Genomic DNA, 17,367 nt, shown 5'->3' on the forward strand with positions numbered 1-17,367 from the left:
AAAGTAAACGCTATCCTCAGTTCCCAATGATTCTAAATTAACCTTGATAATCATGCACCTCTCACCACTAACAGGCTTTGTAATGGGCATGCAACCAAATACTGACAAATTACATGTGTCAAGAGGTCTGCTGAGAGCAGAGATGGAACATGAGACAACAGGCAGTCCCTCGCCTTCCTTTGGAGGTGACTGCGTCCAGGTGGGATGCACAGAATTACAGCAATGATCTGCACCAGGATGAGAATGGAAGAACTAGAAGGATAGGACCCAGGGAGTCACAAGCTGGGCCCTCAGGGCATGGCAGAACCGCTCATTTCCAGGCTGCTTGGTTTGGTTATTGTGTTTCCTTTTGATTTAAGCCGCTGTGGTCAGGGCTTCTTTTCAACTGCAGCCAACTGCATTCAAATTGACACAGAGTGAGAGTAGGAACCTACTCATCCCTGCAGGAGACGTGGGAGGAGGTACAGCGGCACTTCCAAGCCCATGGATACAGCTAGGAACAATGTTGATACATAGTATAGACTAGTAAGCCCCTCTTCTTGTCACCTCTACAAGTTACTTTCTTTTGTATTGTTCAGTTAGTATTCACTAAAGAACCAGTGGTTACTTTCCTCTCACACTGTTTCCTTTCCACGGTTCCATGTGTTCAGATCTTTGTAAGCAACATTTCTTATAAATAATAATAAAGGAAGTTGAATAGTTACTAAATTACAAACTGAGATAGGAAAAGAGAGGAACAGAAAAATGAATACAGAGTACTTGTGGGCCACGTCACCACTGCATGCTGTTTCTCATTTTGTGCATTTGTACAGGAGAGAAAAACCTGGAGTATTCCCTTCGGGTGTTAAATTTTGACTTGGAGAATTTTCAGAGAATTCATGGCTTGGAAATACTCTCTCAATTGGAGCAGAAAAAAAATCCCAATTATGCATTATCAAGACTCACTTCAAGTCAAGAAACAGCCTTGTTGCACTAGAGAGCACACCTAGGCCTTTATTTATGTTTACTATCACACTAAAGGAAACACGGAGAAAGCAACTGCCAAATCTGTGCTCAATTCACCATCTTGGTGAAAACAAACATTCGGAAGAGCGACTAGACCTGGGGAGTTTGGGCAGTAAAACTAAAGCAAGCATGTGGAAGAGTACGCTTTCACCCAATACTGCTATCTTGTCACAGATGTATTCAGCCCCTCAATTGCTTCCACGGCACTTAAGGTCTGAGCCCTCACTTCTGAAGGCCTTTAGCAAATGTGGTTTCTGACTTAGTGCTCCACTGTCATGTGCCTCCACTTTGCTTGCCTCATTCCACCCAGATTCTAGTATCACTGGGCACTTGCAATTTTGAGAACATGTGCAGAGTCTGCTTGTCTCAAGAGATCTCCTTCTCTCTGCTACCCACATGTGATTAATTCTGCCTGGCCTGGACGCTCCCCATCTGATTCTTTGCCTCCTCCCACACTCTGTCACACACACGAAGTGCCTTTTCTGTGGCACACTCTTAAGCTTGCACACATTAATATCTCTGATGAAGAAATCCTGCATTTTCCCTTCAACCCTTCTCATTGTTTACCAATTTAGTATGTCTTCCTGCTGGTTGATCAGCTTCATAAGCACAGAGGCCATAGCATCTCAAGTCAGAAAGAATAAAGAAGATATGGTGGTCATCATTCTTCCGAAGGCCCCTTAATGCCACGGGAAAGCACAAATAATGCTATGCTACATAAGAAAGCAACCTACAAAACTACGCATTGAGTAAATAAAAAGAGTCCAAGATTTTAAATATTTTCATTAGTTGAGAATCTCATACATGTATACAATGTATTTTGATTATATTCACCCCCTACTTCTCCCTTAACTCCTTCCAGTTCCACTCCACCCCTGTCCAACTATGTATCTTCCCTTTCTTTTTAAAAACTAACCCACTGAGTACAATTTGTACTGCTAATATACTCATGGTCCTGGGTCATCCACTAGAACATGATTGACCTCTTAAGGAAAACTGAAGATTCCAAATTTTAAAAGGCATATACTTATATATGTATAAAAAATTACAAAGGAAATGTATCAAAGTATTAACAAGATATTACACATCTATATACACACACATTTGTGTATTTGTGCATACAGCATGCATGAATATATAGTATATGTATGTGTAATATATATTATATACATATAATATATATATACACACACACACCACACACACACACACACATATGTATATATGTATATGCTGGTGTATGTGGAAACCAGAGATCAATGGTCAGATGTCTTCCTCTACTACATTCCACCTTCCTTTTCTTAGGCAGTCTCAATGAGTCCAGAACTCACTGGATTGGCGGATTGGCTAGGCAGTGAGTTCCAGTGATCTGCCTGTCTCTGCACTCTTCTTTCCCCATCCCTCCAGTGTTAGGTTTGCAGATGAGCACCACTGGGGTCCACTCGGGGCTTCGTGCTTCCGAAGCAGGCATTTTACCCACTGCGTCATCTCCCTCCTCCAGATTTTTTTTTTAATTGAGAACCTAGATACAGACTGGGCATGATGGTGCATGCCTTTAATCCCTGCACCCAGGAGGGAAAGACGGGAGTTCGAGGCCAGCCTAGTCTACAGAGTGAGTTTCAAGACTGCCAGGGCTACACAGAGAAACCCTGTCACAAGAAACCAAGACAACAACTACCTGGACACAGAGAGTAAAACACCACACAGCATGGCAAAGGTGGAGGAGAGGCCTATTCATGGGATGAAAGAACAGAAAACACAATGCAAGGATGAAGAGTAGCACATGACTATTACACAACTAAACTATAACAAAATGGCAAACATGATTATTGGCTGTTCTACTTGTTAATATGCCAGTCAGCTCACATTACAGTCATACCCCATTTTGCTTCCTCAAAGCACAACCCTGGGCTGAAAGCACACTTGCTTGGATAGTGATTGCTGATCTTGTGTACACAAGAATCACCTGGACATCCTGAGACTCATAAACCAGTCTCCAGGAAATGGAGCCCAGGAAGTCTCTACTGGACGGCACTTCTGATACAATTCAGACTATGAGCGGCCCCTGCCTAGGACAAACTAAGACAACATTAAGGAAGTTCCTCCTCATCAAAGGTTTCAGATAAAACAGGAGCCTAAGAGGTAGGAGATGCAAATGGAAACATGGCAGCTGCTTGCCACAAGTCAGCAGGCAATCAAAGGGCTTACAGTGTGGAAAATTCTGCTCCCATTCAACCACACACATAATCCAAATGCCAAGGGCAGTAATAAGTTTCAAGTGGCACTGCACCTACCTAGAACTCAGCCTCCTGAACCAACATACCAAAGTAATAAAAAATGGCTCTCAGCTGAGAAGACAAGACATAGGCTTCTTAAGACTGATGTCCCACAAATGACACATAAGACCTATCTCATCGGAACATACTCCTTTCTTCTATGCCCTTCTAATGAGCTTATCTGACTGCTGAACCCACAGTAGATTAGATTTGTACGTTAAGAGGGGAGAGAAGATTCATGGGGAGGCAGATGGAAATAAATCATGTAGACTTAATCATATACTCTAAAGGTTAAATTATTTACATCAATTTAGGGGGGGAGAATGATATACAATGGCTTGAAAACAATTGTTCAAAATTATGTCCATGATAATGAGTTACTAAAAAAAAGTAAAATCACATCTTCACATTTTCTTCTTCTTTACTGAATGTGCACTGGTGTTTTGCCTGCATGCACGTCTGTGTGAGGGTGTTGGATCCTCTGGAACTAAAGTTACAGACAGTTGTGAGCTGCCATGTGGATGCTGGGAAATGAACCCAGGTTCCCTGGAAGAGCAGTCAGTGCTCTTAACCACTAAGCCATCTCTTCTCGTCATCTCTCCAGCACAAGAGAATTTTTTTTTTTTTTGAGGCAAAGTTTTCTCTGTGTAGACCTGGCTGTCCTAGAACTCACTCTGTTGACCTGGTTGGCCTCTAACTCAGAGATCTGCCTGCCTCTGCCTCCCAAGTGTTGGGAGTAAGGGCATGCACCACCATGCCCAGCTTGACATTTTCTTCAAAGAAGCAAAACTGAGGGAACACTTATACCTGAGCACCTGCAACATGTTAAGAATGAAACACTAGCTGGGCACGGTGGTGCATGCCTTTAATCTTAGCAGTCAGGAGGCAGAGGCAAATAGATCTACATAGGAATTCCAGGACAGCCAGCCCTACATAGCGAGACCCTGTCTCAAAACAAAACAATGCACATCTCACTTGATAACAGCCTTGTAATGTACGACACATTCACATTTTAAGGCTAGGCCATGCAGGCTGTGAGAACCAAAGCACCGAGTGGTCAGCCATGTATAACTACAGAGCTCATTTGTCTCCTTGGTTGTTTTATATGGCACTACCACTTTTGCTTTTGGTTGGGAGGATCTCTAATTTTGGGGTGCACATGTTTCTGAGGCTAAAGCTCTAAATCTGTAGCAGTAGTTTATAAGCTGCTTTCTCAGTGCCTGGTGCTTTTTCCAAATGGAGAAGTCTCTGGAAACCCATTCTGTAACAGAGCTGCTCTGCTGAAAACCACAGAAAGCAGGTGGCCCAAAGCCCTATTCGACCCTACTTTGAATCCAAGGCTGCTCCTACACACCTCTCTGGCCAGGAATAATACAGAGTACTGATTTCTAAAAAGCACACGAAAATAAGCATGGTCACTGGACTTGCTATATGAAAGTGTCTGCCTTGTGGACATTCAACAAATGATAAAAAGCTGAACGAAGGCATCACGATGCTGTGAAAAGTTGGGGGTTATGGTGAAAATGCAGTTAACTGGCTAAAGTGAGCAACAATGTCTGAGTGTTCAATGTTACAGGACACTTGGCCATGGTTCTACCTTATCTTATGGCTCAGGTATCACATGCCTAAGTTCTACAACTCTTTTTCCTAAGACTCTGTGTGTGTGTGTGTGTGTGTGTGTGTGTGTGTGTGTGTGTGTGTGTGTGTGTAGGCCAGAGGAAGGTGTGGAATCCTCTCAGGGCTAGAGTTATAGGTGGTTGTGAAACTGCCCAGTGTGGTGGTGGGATCCAAACTCAGGTCTTCTAGAAGAGTTGCAAGTATCTTAATCACTAAGCCATCTCTCCAGTTTCTTTACAAACTTTTGAAAAAAAAAAAAAAGAGGGAGTCACCATTTCACAAAGACCCCCCAAACATATTATATTACCTCCTCCCCTGAGAGAAATGCTAATTTTATTTTCCTATGTTCCCAAAGCCTGAAGTTACAACAGAAAAGTCATGATACACAAAACACAACAAGGAAAAGGCATACATTAAACACCGTAAATGAAGCTGGGCACAGTGACACAGGCCTGAAATCCAGTGTTCTAGAGGCAGAGGTAGATGGATCATCACAAGTCAAGGATGGCTTTGTCTACAACAGTAAGTTCCAGGCCAGCCAGGGCTATGATCCTATCTTTCAGAAAACAAAAGTACATAGCTTAACAAGAAAACAAAGATGGTTAAATACTATGCATGTATTCATTCATTCATACATGTAAAATCATCTTTGTCCTTAATGCTTGGAAATGGGCCTTTGGAGACTAGCGTTTGCCTAGCCCTCAGGACACAGAGGCTAACGTAAGACACAAACACAAACTGACAGATAAACTAGTTGAATATGATTGCAAGTTCCCACAGTTGTAACTTATGGACATTTAAACTAGTCTAGATTGTTTGAGATTTGGGGACAGGGTCTCATGTAGCCCAGGCTTGACTTTGAACTCTCTGCTTTGTTATATGTTTTAAAGGCTCTCTTATGAATCATAAGAATTTAGAGAAGGATAACAGAATCTGCTAACTCAACCTAACAATATTAAAGACTATTCCTATAGTAAACTCAAAATGACCCAGATATCTATGTAAGTCAGAACTGAAACAAGACTAATGGTAGGGTCTTTCAAAATAAGTTGAAGTGTTTTCAACAGTGTTTGACCTTTTTAAAAATTGACCATGACATTTTTCCTGACTTGATGCTGCAGACAAAGCAGGTCTGAGATGCGCCAGTAGCCTCAGACAGCCGCTCCAGATGATCCTCCATTGTACAAGTCCTCAAAGCCAACTTTGTGGTCACAGAAAGAAAAATTGTTTGAGTTTCTCTTGGTGTCTGCTTCATTGTTTTAGGTGAAACCATTTTTTTGGAACCAATTAAATTGCTTCTATTACTTATGTGAACCTTCTGTGTAAATGGTAAATTATTTTTTTAAATCAAGACAGTAATATAATCATGGAAGAGATATGGAAAGGAGAAATTAAAAGACAGTGTGTTTGCTCCTTCATATGCCTTCCAATCATTCCAGAAGGACATATTAGAACTTTGCACTAGGCCTGTGGCTCCTGCAGGAAAAAATCATGTTCAGCAGTGAGCAGTCTTTCTAGTAAAGCAAAACAGCCATGTTGGAGTTAATGCTTTAATCACACTAAAGTGAGTTCTACTGCTATGTTGTGAGTTGAACAGAATGTGGGGGGAGACGGAGTCCTAGTTAGTCAGAATGGCAACATCCACGAAGCAGCTGTGTGGGGACTGTAAGTTGGGGTACTTTCTAAGGTAGAGCTAGGACGTGGGGGAAATCACAAGGGGGCAAAGTATGGACAAGGAGCTAGATGATGGTCTCGATATACTTTTCCAACTGTTCAAGCCTCTTACTGGAATCCTTTGCTTTAAAATGCCCTGCTTTCCACAAGTAGACCATTCCATCTCATCAGGAACTGTTGGAAGCCATGATCTAATTCCCAGGCTGGCTCACAAACATCTCCCGCCCACAGTGTCATGATCCCTGTACACAACAGTCTGGGTGCTGAGTCTCAGAAGTTCAGTAATTGAGCATGAGACAAAGGGAGGGGGGATTTCCTGTCCCCTGTCCTCTTCCAGACTCAGATGAGCCAGCGATTGTAATTGTGCAAGGTTTTCCTTGGCCACTCTCCCTTGTCACAAGGACCAGCCTCCCCAAGAATAACCTGAACTACAATACCATGCACACCCCTTCACAATGGCATTTAGCACTCCATCCCAGATCCGTCTCCTCAGCACCACAAAGCAAACTCACTTCTCAGAAATGAAAACTCTAGTCCCTCATTCCGGCGGAGGGCCACAGGGAGGCATGAAAGAGAGTAACCACATTAGGCCAGTGTACACTAGTGTGCCTAGGCTGCCTCAGAAGTATGTGATCCCAGAGAGGGTGTGTGGGTGAATATCAATGGTCTTGTTCTCCTTTTCATTTTATGAAATATACTCTATATCCCAGGCTGGCCTACCCAGAGTGGCTTTTAACTCAGGGTTATCCTTCTGCCTCAGACTCTCTCAAGGGTTGGGATTATACATGCAAGTCACCATGCCTGGTAGTATGTGACTTTCTAAGAGAATTTTTATTAATTCAACTTAATCTCTAATTGTAAGACAACTTAAGAGAAAACTAAAAAGGTGCAGGCATTATGGGGGAAAGCAGCTTTGTGCAATGGGAGCTGGCTAGCCCATTCACACTGAGTAGGAAGAAACAGAAGAAAGGCCATCCAGGGAGGCTCAGGCAAGAAGGCAGCAGGAAAAGCACTGTTTCCAATGAGAGACAGTTCTTTTCCACCAAGGGTCTGCTCAGCTTGTGCCTCTTCTAGGGAGTATGCCCAAGCCACTTCCAATCTCAATTCTCAATCCTCCCTGGACTGTAATATATACATATGTACAGCTAGCTCTTCATTATGTTGTCATCAGCTCTCCTAAAAAATATGTCCAGGGAGTACTTAGAATGATGAATTATCTGCACTGTTTACTTGGGCTCCATATTTCATTTCACATCGATTCATTCATTAGTACATCCTTTACCCCAATAAACTATCTCTCAAAGAGTGACTTCCACAGGAAAGCCCTAGTAAAGTACTCAGGACAGGGCTCGGCGAGAATTCAAGTAGTCTCCAGCTTAAAGCTGGGGAGTACAAGAAAATCATATAGAACCCACAGTTACATAGGAAATTGGTCTCAGGGTTGTTTTATTTTTAAAGACGCTCTGCTTACACGTTTATCACATGGCTATCAGTGTCTAGATCTGAGGACCAATGTTACCAATTCGGAGGAGAGCAGAGAACATGGCATGCAGAATCAAATGCTGCACAAGGGCTTGCTGTGGGGAGTTTGAGATGGTTTTCAGGAAGTAAACAGAAGTACTCTTGCAGAAGCGATTGTTTCTGGTGGCGGTTACAAAATGAACTGAGCATGGCCAGGGAATGTTCAGTCCAAGGGGCTGGACCAAGGGGTTAAGCATTCACTGAAGACCTGCTATGTTCTGGCCACCTATTAAGACACTATCACTTAATTTCACAATAGCCCATTATTCCCATAAGGGAGGCTTAGAGGAACCAGGTAGAACATGGGACACATCTTGCTTTCTCTACAAGGCAACCAGAATTCTTCACAGGACCTTTTTCATCTTGCCTCCCAGATAAAACCAAAACAAATGACTCCTCCATTTTACTGGGAGAGGAAGAACACAGCTACTTCAAGCACTCACAGGGGCGGGGCGGGGCAGGGAGGGAAGACACTATGGGAAGGAGAAGGGAAGAGTCAACATGAGTTAAGTGGGAATTAAACTTATCCCTGACCAGACCCTTTCCACACAGATGATTCATCCCAGTAACTCTAGAGGGTGATCGCTGTCCACACACAATGACACTGAGGTCTAGCGAGCCTAAATCATAGTGCTAGTACAAGGCAAAGGGAAACTGAGGTTGGGAGTTGGGGCAGGCAGGCTTCAAGCCTGTGTGCTTTCCACTCTCCCTGTGGCAAGCATTTCCCTCCTCTTCTACCACACAAATGCCCCCAAACTAAAGTATGGAAAACATAGATCTCTTCAAGAGCCCTAACCAATAATTATAGAGCAGTCAGATGAAAGAAGCCTGTTTCCCCAGGAAATAAAACTGTCAAGTCTATCAAGGGATTTAAAAGACAATTAGAAGGAGGCTTACCCTCTCACTCCAACCTATGAATAGAGCTGACATTTTCAGTGATGTCAGTGGTTGTATACATGGTGGAAGCTACCATTAGGGTTGGAACCACTAAAGACCACAGAAGTTCCCCCTCGCAATGGACTCGGTAGTGCCTGGGCAACAACACCACAATGGCCCAACCCTGTCTTTAGGACATGATCAGAAAATGGAGTTAGTGTTTGATCAGGGTTCTGTTTGCTGGGCTGGCTCAGACATTGATGAGAACATCCGTGAGCTGCTAGCTCTCCACATAAGGCTAGTTCAGGACAGAGAAGTGCATACAGTGCATGCAAACCTGTCCATCTATAGCAAATGTACCGGTCCTGCTCAAAGTCAAGCAAATCTAAGAGTCAATCCTTTCCAAAGCCTGTAGTGAAAGAAATGAGTAGTGACTTCGGAGTGCTTGATTCCATCCACATCTGGCTCTATTTGGGAGTTAAACTCAGCAGAAGTCTACAGGGTCAAGAAATGACCCTGAATAAAAATAGTCTTGGAAGTCTGTCACAGAGGAGAGGAAACAAGGCGGTGGGGGTGATTCACTCCAAATGGCAGCTCCAAAACCCAAATTCCCATTTTTGTTCCAATCTGAAGCCAATGTGCAAAACAGGCACAGAGCAGCCTGTCCGTTTCCAAAAGCAGTTGCCAAAGAATTTTATATGGAAGCCAAAAAGATTTAGTGTGCCATTCACCTCTCCTCTAAATCTAAGGAGGAAGAGTTTGAACTGAAGCGCTGAACCCATGGTGGGTTTACATTGTGTGAAGACCACCCAGGGTCTGGTAAGGAAGGGAAAACTTTGTTCACCAAAGTTTCCAATGATCCAATGGCTTACTGGCTGTGGGCAGAGTTCTACGGTGGCATGTGAGTCGCTAGCTGCTGTCTGCCTCTTTGTTCTGTAACTCCCCTCCTCCCCAGCCCGCAATCAAGGATAACACTGAGAAGGTTATATGCCTTTTCTTCCTCTTTGTAAGGGAGGGTGGTACTGAAGATTGAACCTGGAGCCTCGGAGTGCTAGGCAAGAACTCTACTGAGCTACATCCCTAGCTTTCTCTTTTTGTTTTGGGTTATTTGTTTGTTTGTTAGAGAAAGAGACGGGTGGGGTTCCACACAGCCCAGGCTGGCATCAAACTCACTAGCCGACACTGGCTCTCAAGTCCTGATCCTCCTGCCTCCACTTCCCAAATCCTGGGATTACAGGTATATGTTACTGTGCCCAACCACAGCCCTCTTTTTTCTTTGCAATTTGAGACGGAGTCTCCATAAATTTCAAGTCTGTCCTTGACCTCACTCTGCAGTTCATACGGACCTTGCTTATAATCACCTGCTTTAGTCTCCCAAGCAGCTGGGATTATAGGCCTCGATGACTGACATGCACTTAGAATTGAGAGTTCTTCTGGCCGAAAAACATCTACTCAACACTTGACTACTTGAGTCGTGCTGAGCACACAGGGGCCAAGTCTGCGGCATGACGGGAAACAAAAAGCCTGCTTCTCAGTCACTCACACCTTCCCTGTCCTAAGCCCTCTACCCAATTTTAGAGCCACAATTTGTATTTTCTTAAAGATGATTCTCCAACAGCACTGGGTTTCAAAGAACCAGAGGACTTGGGTCTACCTTTAGAAATGCTGTCTTGGACTAACTATGCCACAGGTTAGCAAGGAAAGAGGTACGCAGAAAACAACAGATGTGACCAAGTCTTTAACAGTTGTGAACAAGTGTGCCTGTGGCCTAGGTGCACAGAGTATAATCACCTCTGTCTGGTGGGATTGGGAAAGACTTCTTAGAACTGGTCTAGATGAGGAAGAAAGAATGTGATAAGCAGGGAGGGAAAGCGGGCGGCAGTGAGGGAAGAGCAGTCCAGGGAGTAAGAACAGCCTAGGCCGGAGGTTCTCAACTGGAGACAATTTTCCCCAGATGTAATGCTTGCATCTAGTAGGTAGATGTTGTTAGATACCCCTCAGGGCATAGAAGAGCCCTCATAACAAAGCCTTATCCACTCACAGTGTCAACAGCCTCACTGGAAAAATCTGCTCTAAGTAAAGACATCATAGGCACAGGTTAAAAGAAAGAGGAACTGCCGGGCGGTGGTGGCGCACGCCTTTAATCCCAGCACTTGGGAGGCAGAGGCAGGCGGATCTCTGTGAGTTCGAGGCCAGCCTGGGCTACCAAGTGAGTTCCAGGAAAGGCGCAAAGCTACACAGAAAAACCCTGTCTCGAAAAACCAAAAAAAAAAAAAAAGAAAGAAAGAAAGAGGAACTGGCGTGTAGCTCAGCGGTAGAGCACTTGCCCAGCATGCATGAGGCAATGGGTTCAAGCCCCCACACTACAAAATAAATGCGGCTGAGTAGCTGCTTTATCCTCAAGGTAGGGACAGCAGATGATGGTAGGAAGTCTACCACATTTCACATCAACTGAGAAGCACATTTCTCAGAGATAGTGTCCTCAGCTCAAGTCCACTCCTGAACAGCAGCCCACATTTTGCATTTCAGCAGACAGTTATGTGAGGGTGATGAGGACCAGCTAGGTGTTCCCAGCCATTCACCTAACAGTGCACTCAGAAAGGATTAGAAACTGGTGGAGATGCTGGAAAGACTCAGGAACAGGAATAGGTCAAGATAGAAGAGGAAGCCAGGGCTCCCTGCCCCAAACAAGTGGCTATAAGGAGAGCAGAATGTGGCCTGAGTGTCGGGGTGGGTCTCAAGTAGATTGTGTCTGATCATGAAACAAGGAAGCCCTTGATAGGAATCACACTCCTGGGCACAGACCCTTTAGAAACCGAGAAAGGACTTTGCCACAACCACCTCCACTGAAAAATTAAAGAGAAATAATAGAACAAGCCTCTTCTTCTCACAGGAGACTTCTGGGAGGGAGAGAGGGGAGCCTCCAGACACTGGGAGATTTTGTTACAAGAGCATGAAATACAAATGGAGTCTTCTCAGATACGCTTACTCACACTAACCGGCACCATCTCTTTAACATTATCCTGTCCACGTACACACACTCACCTACATCCATCTTTAGAGGGGGTGCTGAGGAGACAGCTCAGTCAGCAGAGTGTTTGTCTTACAATTAGGAAGTCCTGAGTTGGACCCTGAGTGCAAGCAAAAATTCCAGGCAGGTGTGGTGGCACTTGTAACCCCAGTGCTGAGAAGGCAATCACAGGTAGATCCCTGGGGCTCTCTGGTTAGCTAGCCTACTTAGTGAGCTCCAGGCTAGCGAGAGACTCTGTCTCAAAAAAATTTTAGAGGTAGATAATACTTGGAGTTGGTCTACACGCACGCACACACGTGCAGGCAGTATAAATAGAGTAAAATCACAGTGATTGGAGTAAATGTTCAAAAATCAAGTTTTAGTTCCAAGAGAGGAAAAGCAGAAAACAATCCAATTCTTTTGTTGTTATTGTCTTTTCCTTTAGATGGTGCCAGGGACTAAACCCAGGGCCTTGCCCATGCTAGGTCACACATCCTATGAATTACACTACAAACCTACACCACTAGCTCTGAAAAGACAATTCCAAACTGAAAATGATATTTAAAAAGTTTTTAAAATATTTATTTGACTGATTATTGGGGCAGTCTTATTATGTAGTCCAAGCTGGTTTGAACTCAAAATTCTCCTGACGTGGACTCCGAGGAGCTGGGATTGACAGGTGCACACTGCCACACCCAATGTCATAAAAGTTTCACTAAAAGTAACTGAAACATTCCTTTCTTCTCTAGCCACAATACAGAAACCACAAAGGAATGTACTGTGTGCCCAGCACAGTGATGGAAAATTTCCACTGCTGAGAAAATTAAAATCAAGTTTTGATGTCACAGACCTCTGAAGTAACTGCAGCCTTAGGTACTTCATAGTGTACGTTACAGACCCTAAAAAGGAAGGAAGCAGTCTGTGCAGAAGAGCCAGGAAGAAATCACAGGACCAGACATTCCAGTATAAGGAGCACCAACTGGAGCCCTGAAGAGGAAAGGCAGGAGTAATAGGAACCCTTCAGGAATTTCATTTGCATACCTGCATCCACCCCTCAATCAGACACCTCCCATTTCACCTGCTGACAGCCAAAAGAATATACCAGGTGGAACCCAAGCCACCCGTGTTGAAACCTTTTTAACGTCTCATCTTAGCATGTGGTCTGCCAAGGTGATTCCTGGTCATCTGTAAATAAAGTGAACTGGAGAGCCAAAAGACACAGCAGCAAATTCCAGGAACTCACAGCTAAATTCAGTCAGGGATGGGGGATGTCAAGATGACCGGAAGTTTGAACTCTCAGAGAGGGTGGTTTTAAATCTGGGTTGGGATTTATAGCTATAAAGGAAGGCACGGTGCCACCCTTAGCTGGCACTATGTTTATCGGCTTCAGGGCGTTCACAGCTGAGCACTTGATGATCTGTGTAACGAGAATCATAGCCAACTCTCAGAGTCACACACACAAATGCTGGCTGCGGTGTCACACACCTGCAATCCCAGCACATGGAAGCAGAGGCAGGAGGATCATGAGTTTGCGGTCAGCCTTGGTGATGTAGTGAGACCCACGCACCCACACAAAGCAACAGAAGCAGCAAACACAATACAGGTATCTAAGCACCCTGGATTCTGACTGGCAGGGAAAAGGCGGACTGGAAATCTGAGCATTAGCCAGGAATCCAGCTAATGAGAGCTCATGATTCCTCCCACAGATCCCCAACACCCACTCCTCTGCAGACAGCGCAGCTCATTCACTACCATCTAAACACAGTCAGCCTTCATGCCACCCTCCCCTACTCACGCCACTGTATCCACCTGGAATGTTCTCCACCCACAGGTCTACCTAGATGAGCACTACTCATCCTCTGGGACTTAGCTCAACTTCTCTTCAGGGTGGTTCTGAGTCAAGCTGTGGCGTTTCTCCCTCTTTTGAACTTCCAGAACAACTACGTTTGTAGAATCACTTGGCAAATGGCCACCTTAGCTCCGTAAAGCTCGTCTCATTTTCTGTTTTCTAAAGTAATAGCAATTGGCACCTTTCTTCCCATGTTAACTGACACCTGTTCCTTAGAGATAAGGGACAGATCATACTCATCATTCTTTGCATCCACCCATTTCATCCTCCAGAGTACCTTAAACAACGCTCAATTATACCACCCTCTTCCGTGCACACAAGTCAGGTTCTCCCTAAAGATCGAGTAATTCAAACCTTTGAAAGCTTGCAACCAATGAATGTGAAAGCCTTAGAAAAACATTCTAAATGTTGTCCTTTGATTTACTTAAAAAGAAGAAAGCCACAGGGCAAACTCTGTCGTAGAACACTTTCTTGACATGCAAAGGCCTGGGTTAGACACTCAGCACTGACAATAACTAATAACGATGGTATTAATTTTTAAAAGCCACAACCATTTAACTCTATTGCAGAGGGATGGGGAGGTGTTTTTCTTTGCTTTGCCTTTTCTTTTCTGTTGGGGTGGGGGGGTTGGTAAGATAGGATTTCACTATGTACCCCATGCTAGACTTGAATTCGCAGGTTTCCTGCCTCAACCTCCCGAGTGCTGCTGGCATTATAGGAGCGGGCTACCATATCTGGCAAAAGGGAAGTTTTAAAAACTAGTTTAACTTGGACTCTAAGCCTTCAACTTCGAGCTCAGAAAGTTCCTCAAAGTTCTGGCTACTGCCATGCCATGTGTGCCGTGCACAGGTTGTATGGAAGTTAAAATAAGACACTGTATTCAAGTGTTACTGTTGTGTCTTGTATGGAGCATGTACTTAGCAAATATACTTGACGTCTGATAAACTGAAATGATTAGTAGTCGACTGCAGCTTACTTCTAAAGAGACTTCTCAAAGCACACAGCTCCATCACGGGGGAAGGGTAGAGTCTCAAATAAGTTGGAACAAGTTTAATTTGTGAAATTATTATTTTATGTAACTCTTTCCCTACTTTGTGAGCAACTTGAGAAAACTTTTAACACTATTGCTAATAAGCATTTTCCAGGAAGTTGTCTTTGGATTTACATATATTAACTAATTTAACCACAAGATGACCCTATTCTTAAAAAATGATAAAGATACAGAGATGTTGAAATAAGATATCCATAGACCATAGCAAGAAAGTAGACAAATGAAAAGCTGAATCTCTGTCACTGACTCTGAACCACCACAGTACTGCTTATAGCTGTAATTATATCATTTTGATTAAGATGGCATTTGAGGCCATTTATGTAAAAGTTGGGCATCTAAACTTTGGCTTAAAATTAACATAGAAAACATGGTGTCACATGTTAGTAATTCCAGAACTCAGGAGACTGAAGAGGATTGCTTTAAACTTGAGGCTACACACAGGAAGACTATTCATAAATAAATAAAAATAAATAAATAAAATAAAAACAACCCCCAAACAAGTGCAACATGCTATCATAGTGCTATGGATACAAATCTGTAGTTGGCTTTCTGTAACTGCTGGTTCTATATTCTCAATCAACCGAGAACTGAAAAGATTTGGAAAAAATATTGTATCACTGTATCAGTGCTAACAGAATTGCCTTTTTCTTGTCATTATCCCCTAATAAAATAAAATAATATAATATAATACAACTATTTACATAGCATTATGGTGTATTTGGTATTCTAAGTAACCTAGATATGATTTTAAAAACAGGAGGGGCTAGAGATGTAGCTCAGTGGCAGAGCACTTGCCTAATGCATACAAGGCCCTGAGCTCAGTCCCTGGGACGGCAAAGAGGAAAATACGGGAAGATATGTGTAATACAAGCTATGCAAATAAGACTCCCTTATCCAAACTTCATTTTATGCAGTCTCAGATATACACTATCAATGAAGGTGAATATGACATAAAACCATCTTTTGAATGAGAAACCACAAGAAACATGACCTAATTTTTATTACAGTATAGTGCTATAATAGTTGTTTTATATCAGTAATTTTTCATCTCTTACTGTGTCAAATTTATAAAGTTGACCATAGGTATGGAGTTATAGGGGAAAACTAGTATATAGGGTTTATCCACTAGGGGGTTTCTTGTAATATATATGTCCCACAGACACAAAGGGGCTACTACTCTTGTCAGTTTACAGTAAGGACTCAGGCATCCTCTAACTATAATTTTTTAATGCAGTCTTGATAAATTGCCCAGACTGATCTCAAACTCACATTCTCCAGCATCACTCTCTCAAGTAGCTGGGATTATAGGTGAGCATCCTCAGATTTTAGAATCCACAGGGACTCTTGGAATGGACTTTCTCTATTTAGGAATATACCGTGTATCTTTGAGACTTCTACCCTAGGAAACTCAGAGAGTTCTAGAATATAAGCACTGAAAACTCCTGGAGGTCCTTGTTACTTTATAATTAAGAAACGGAGGCCCACAGACAAGGTCAGTTTATGGTAGGCAGGTGCAGCCTTGAGGCAGGTGTTCCCGCTTTACATTCTTGCTCCAGACACTAGGGAGCCTGGTACAGAACAGATGAGGGCTGGTGATGCAGCCCTGTTTGTTGATAGAGGGGTTGCCTAATGTACTAAGCTCTAGGTTTGATTCCCAGCACTACACAAATCAGGTGTGATAGTGTACACCTGTACTCCCAGTATACAGGAATAGGAGGATCAAAAGTTCAAGGTCACCCTGAACTATATAGCAGAAAAGAACTGATGAAACTATCTGTTTTGTAGTTCAAAGAGTAATCCAGGTTTTTTAAATTGTGAAATTAAGGTTGACAGTGAAAACTGAGGTTAGTTAAACATCCAAACCTAATTATGATTTTCAGGTTTTAAGTTTAAGGAGTGATATTTGGCTATAAACTTTACAAGCAACAGACAAAGCAAACTTCTGAGAACGAATGAACACACACACACACACACACACACACACACACACACACACACTTTAAGCTATTTAGAAACTCGGTTTCACTTTTTTTAAAAAAGCCAAACTGCTTTAATACTCAGCTTACATATTGCTCTATCAATAATTAAATAATCACATATAGAAGACTTTCTAAAATAAGTTCCTCTTGGAAGCCCATTTTGGGGCATTGAGTTGTGACTAAATTCTCAAAGATGTCAGTAACACAAGGGCTCCATCCATAACTGCTTGAAAAAACTGAAACCATGGACGCCTTGTCAAATTCAGACAGTTTATCTTGGCACTGGCAAGTACAGCAGTCTCTTCGATGTCTGGAAACGTGTCTAATTACGTCGAACGAGTAACTAAAAAATAGCCCGTGTCCCGGAACAGACAGCTCAGGGTTCACTCCATAGCATCCTGAATGGCAGGATGGAACCATGCCAGGGGAAAAGTGGGGGGGGGGGGGGAGAACGAAAGAAAAGAAAAGCAAGCGTGAAAGCGGGAAGGAACGCCAGCCTCTTTTAAAAC

At 43.2% G+C, this 17,367-nt stretch overlaps 1 protein-coding gene across 3 annotated transcripts in view; it reads right to left on the reverse strand.

Annotated features, from left to right (window-relative positions):
- Myo1d (myosin ID) overlaps positions 1–17,367 on the reverse strand; it is a 308,709-nt gene that overhangs the window by 290,594 nt on the left and 748 nt on the right. The window lies entirely within an intron of this gene.

This window comes from Peromyscus leucopus, chromosome 8b (assembly GCF_004664715.2).
Source record: "Peromyscus leucopus breed LL Stock chromosome 8b, UCI_PerLeu_2.1, whole genome shotgun sequence".
Lineage (NCBI taxonomy): Eukaryota > Metazoa > Chordata > Mammalia > Rodentia > Cricetidae > Peromyscus > Peromyscus leucopus.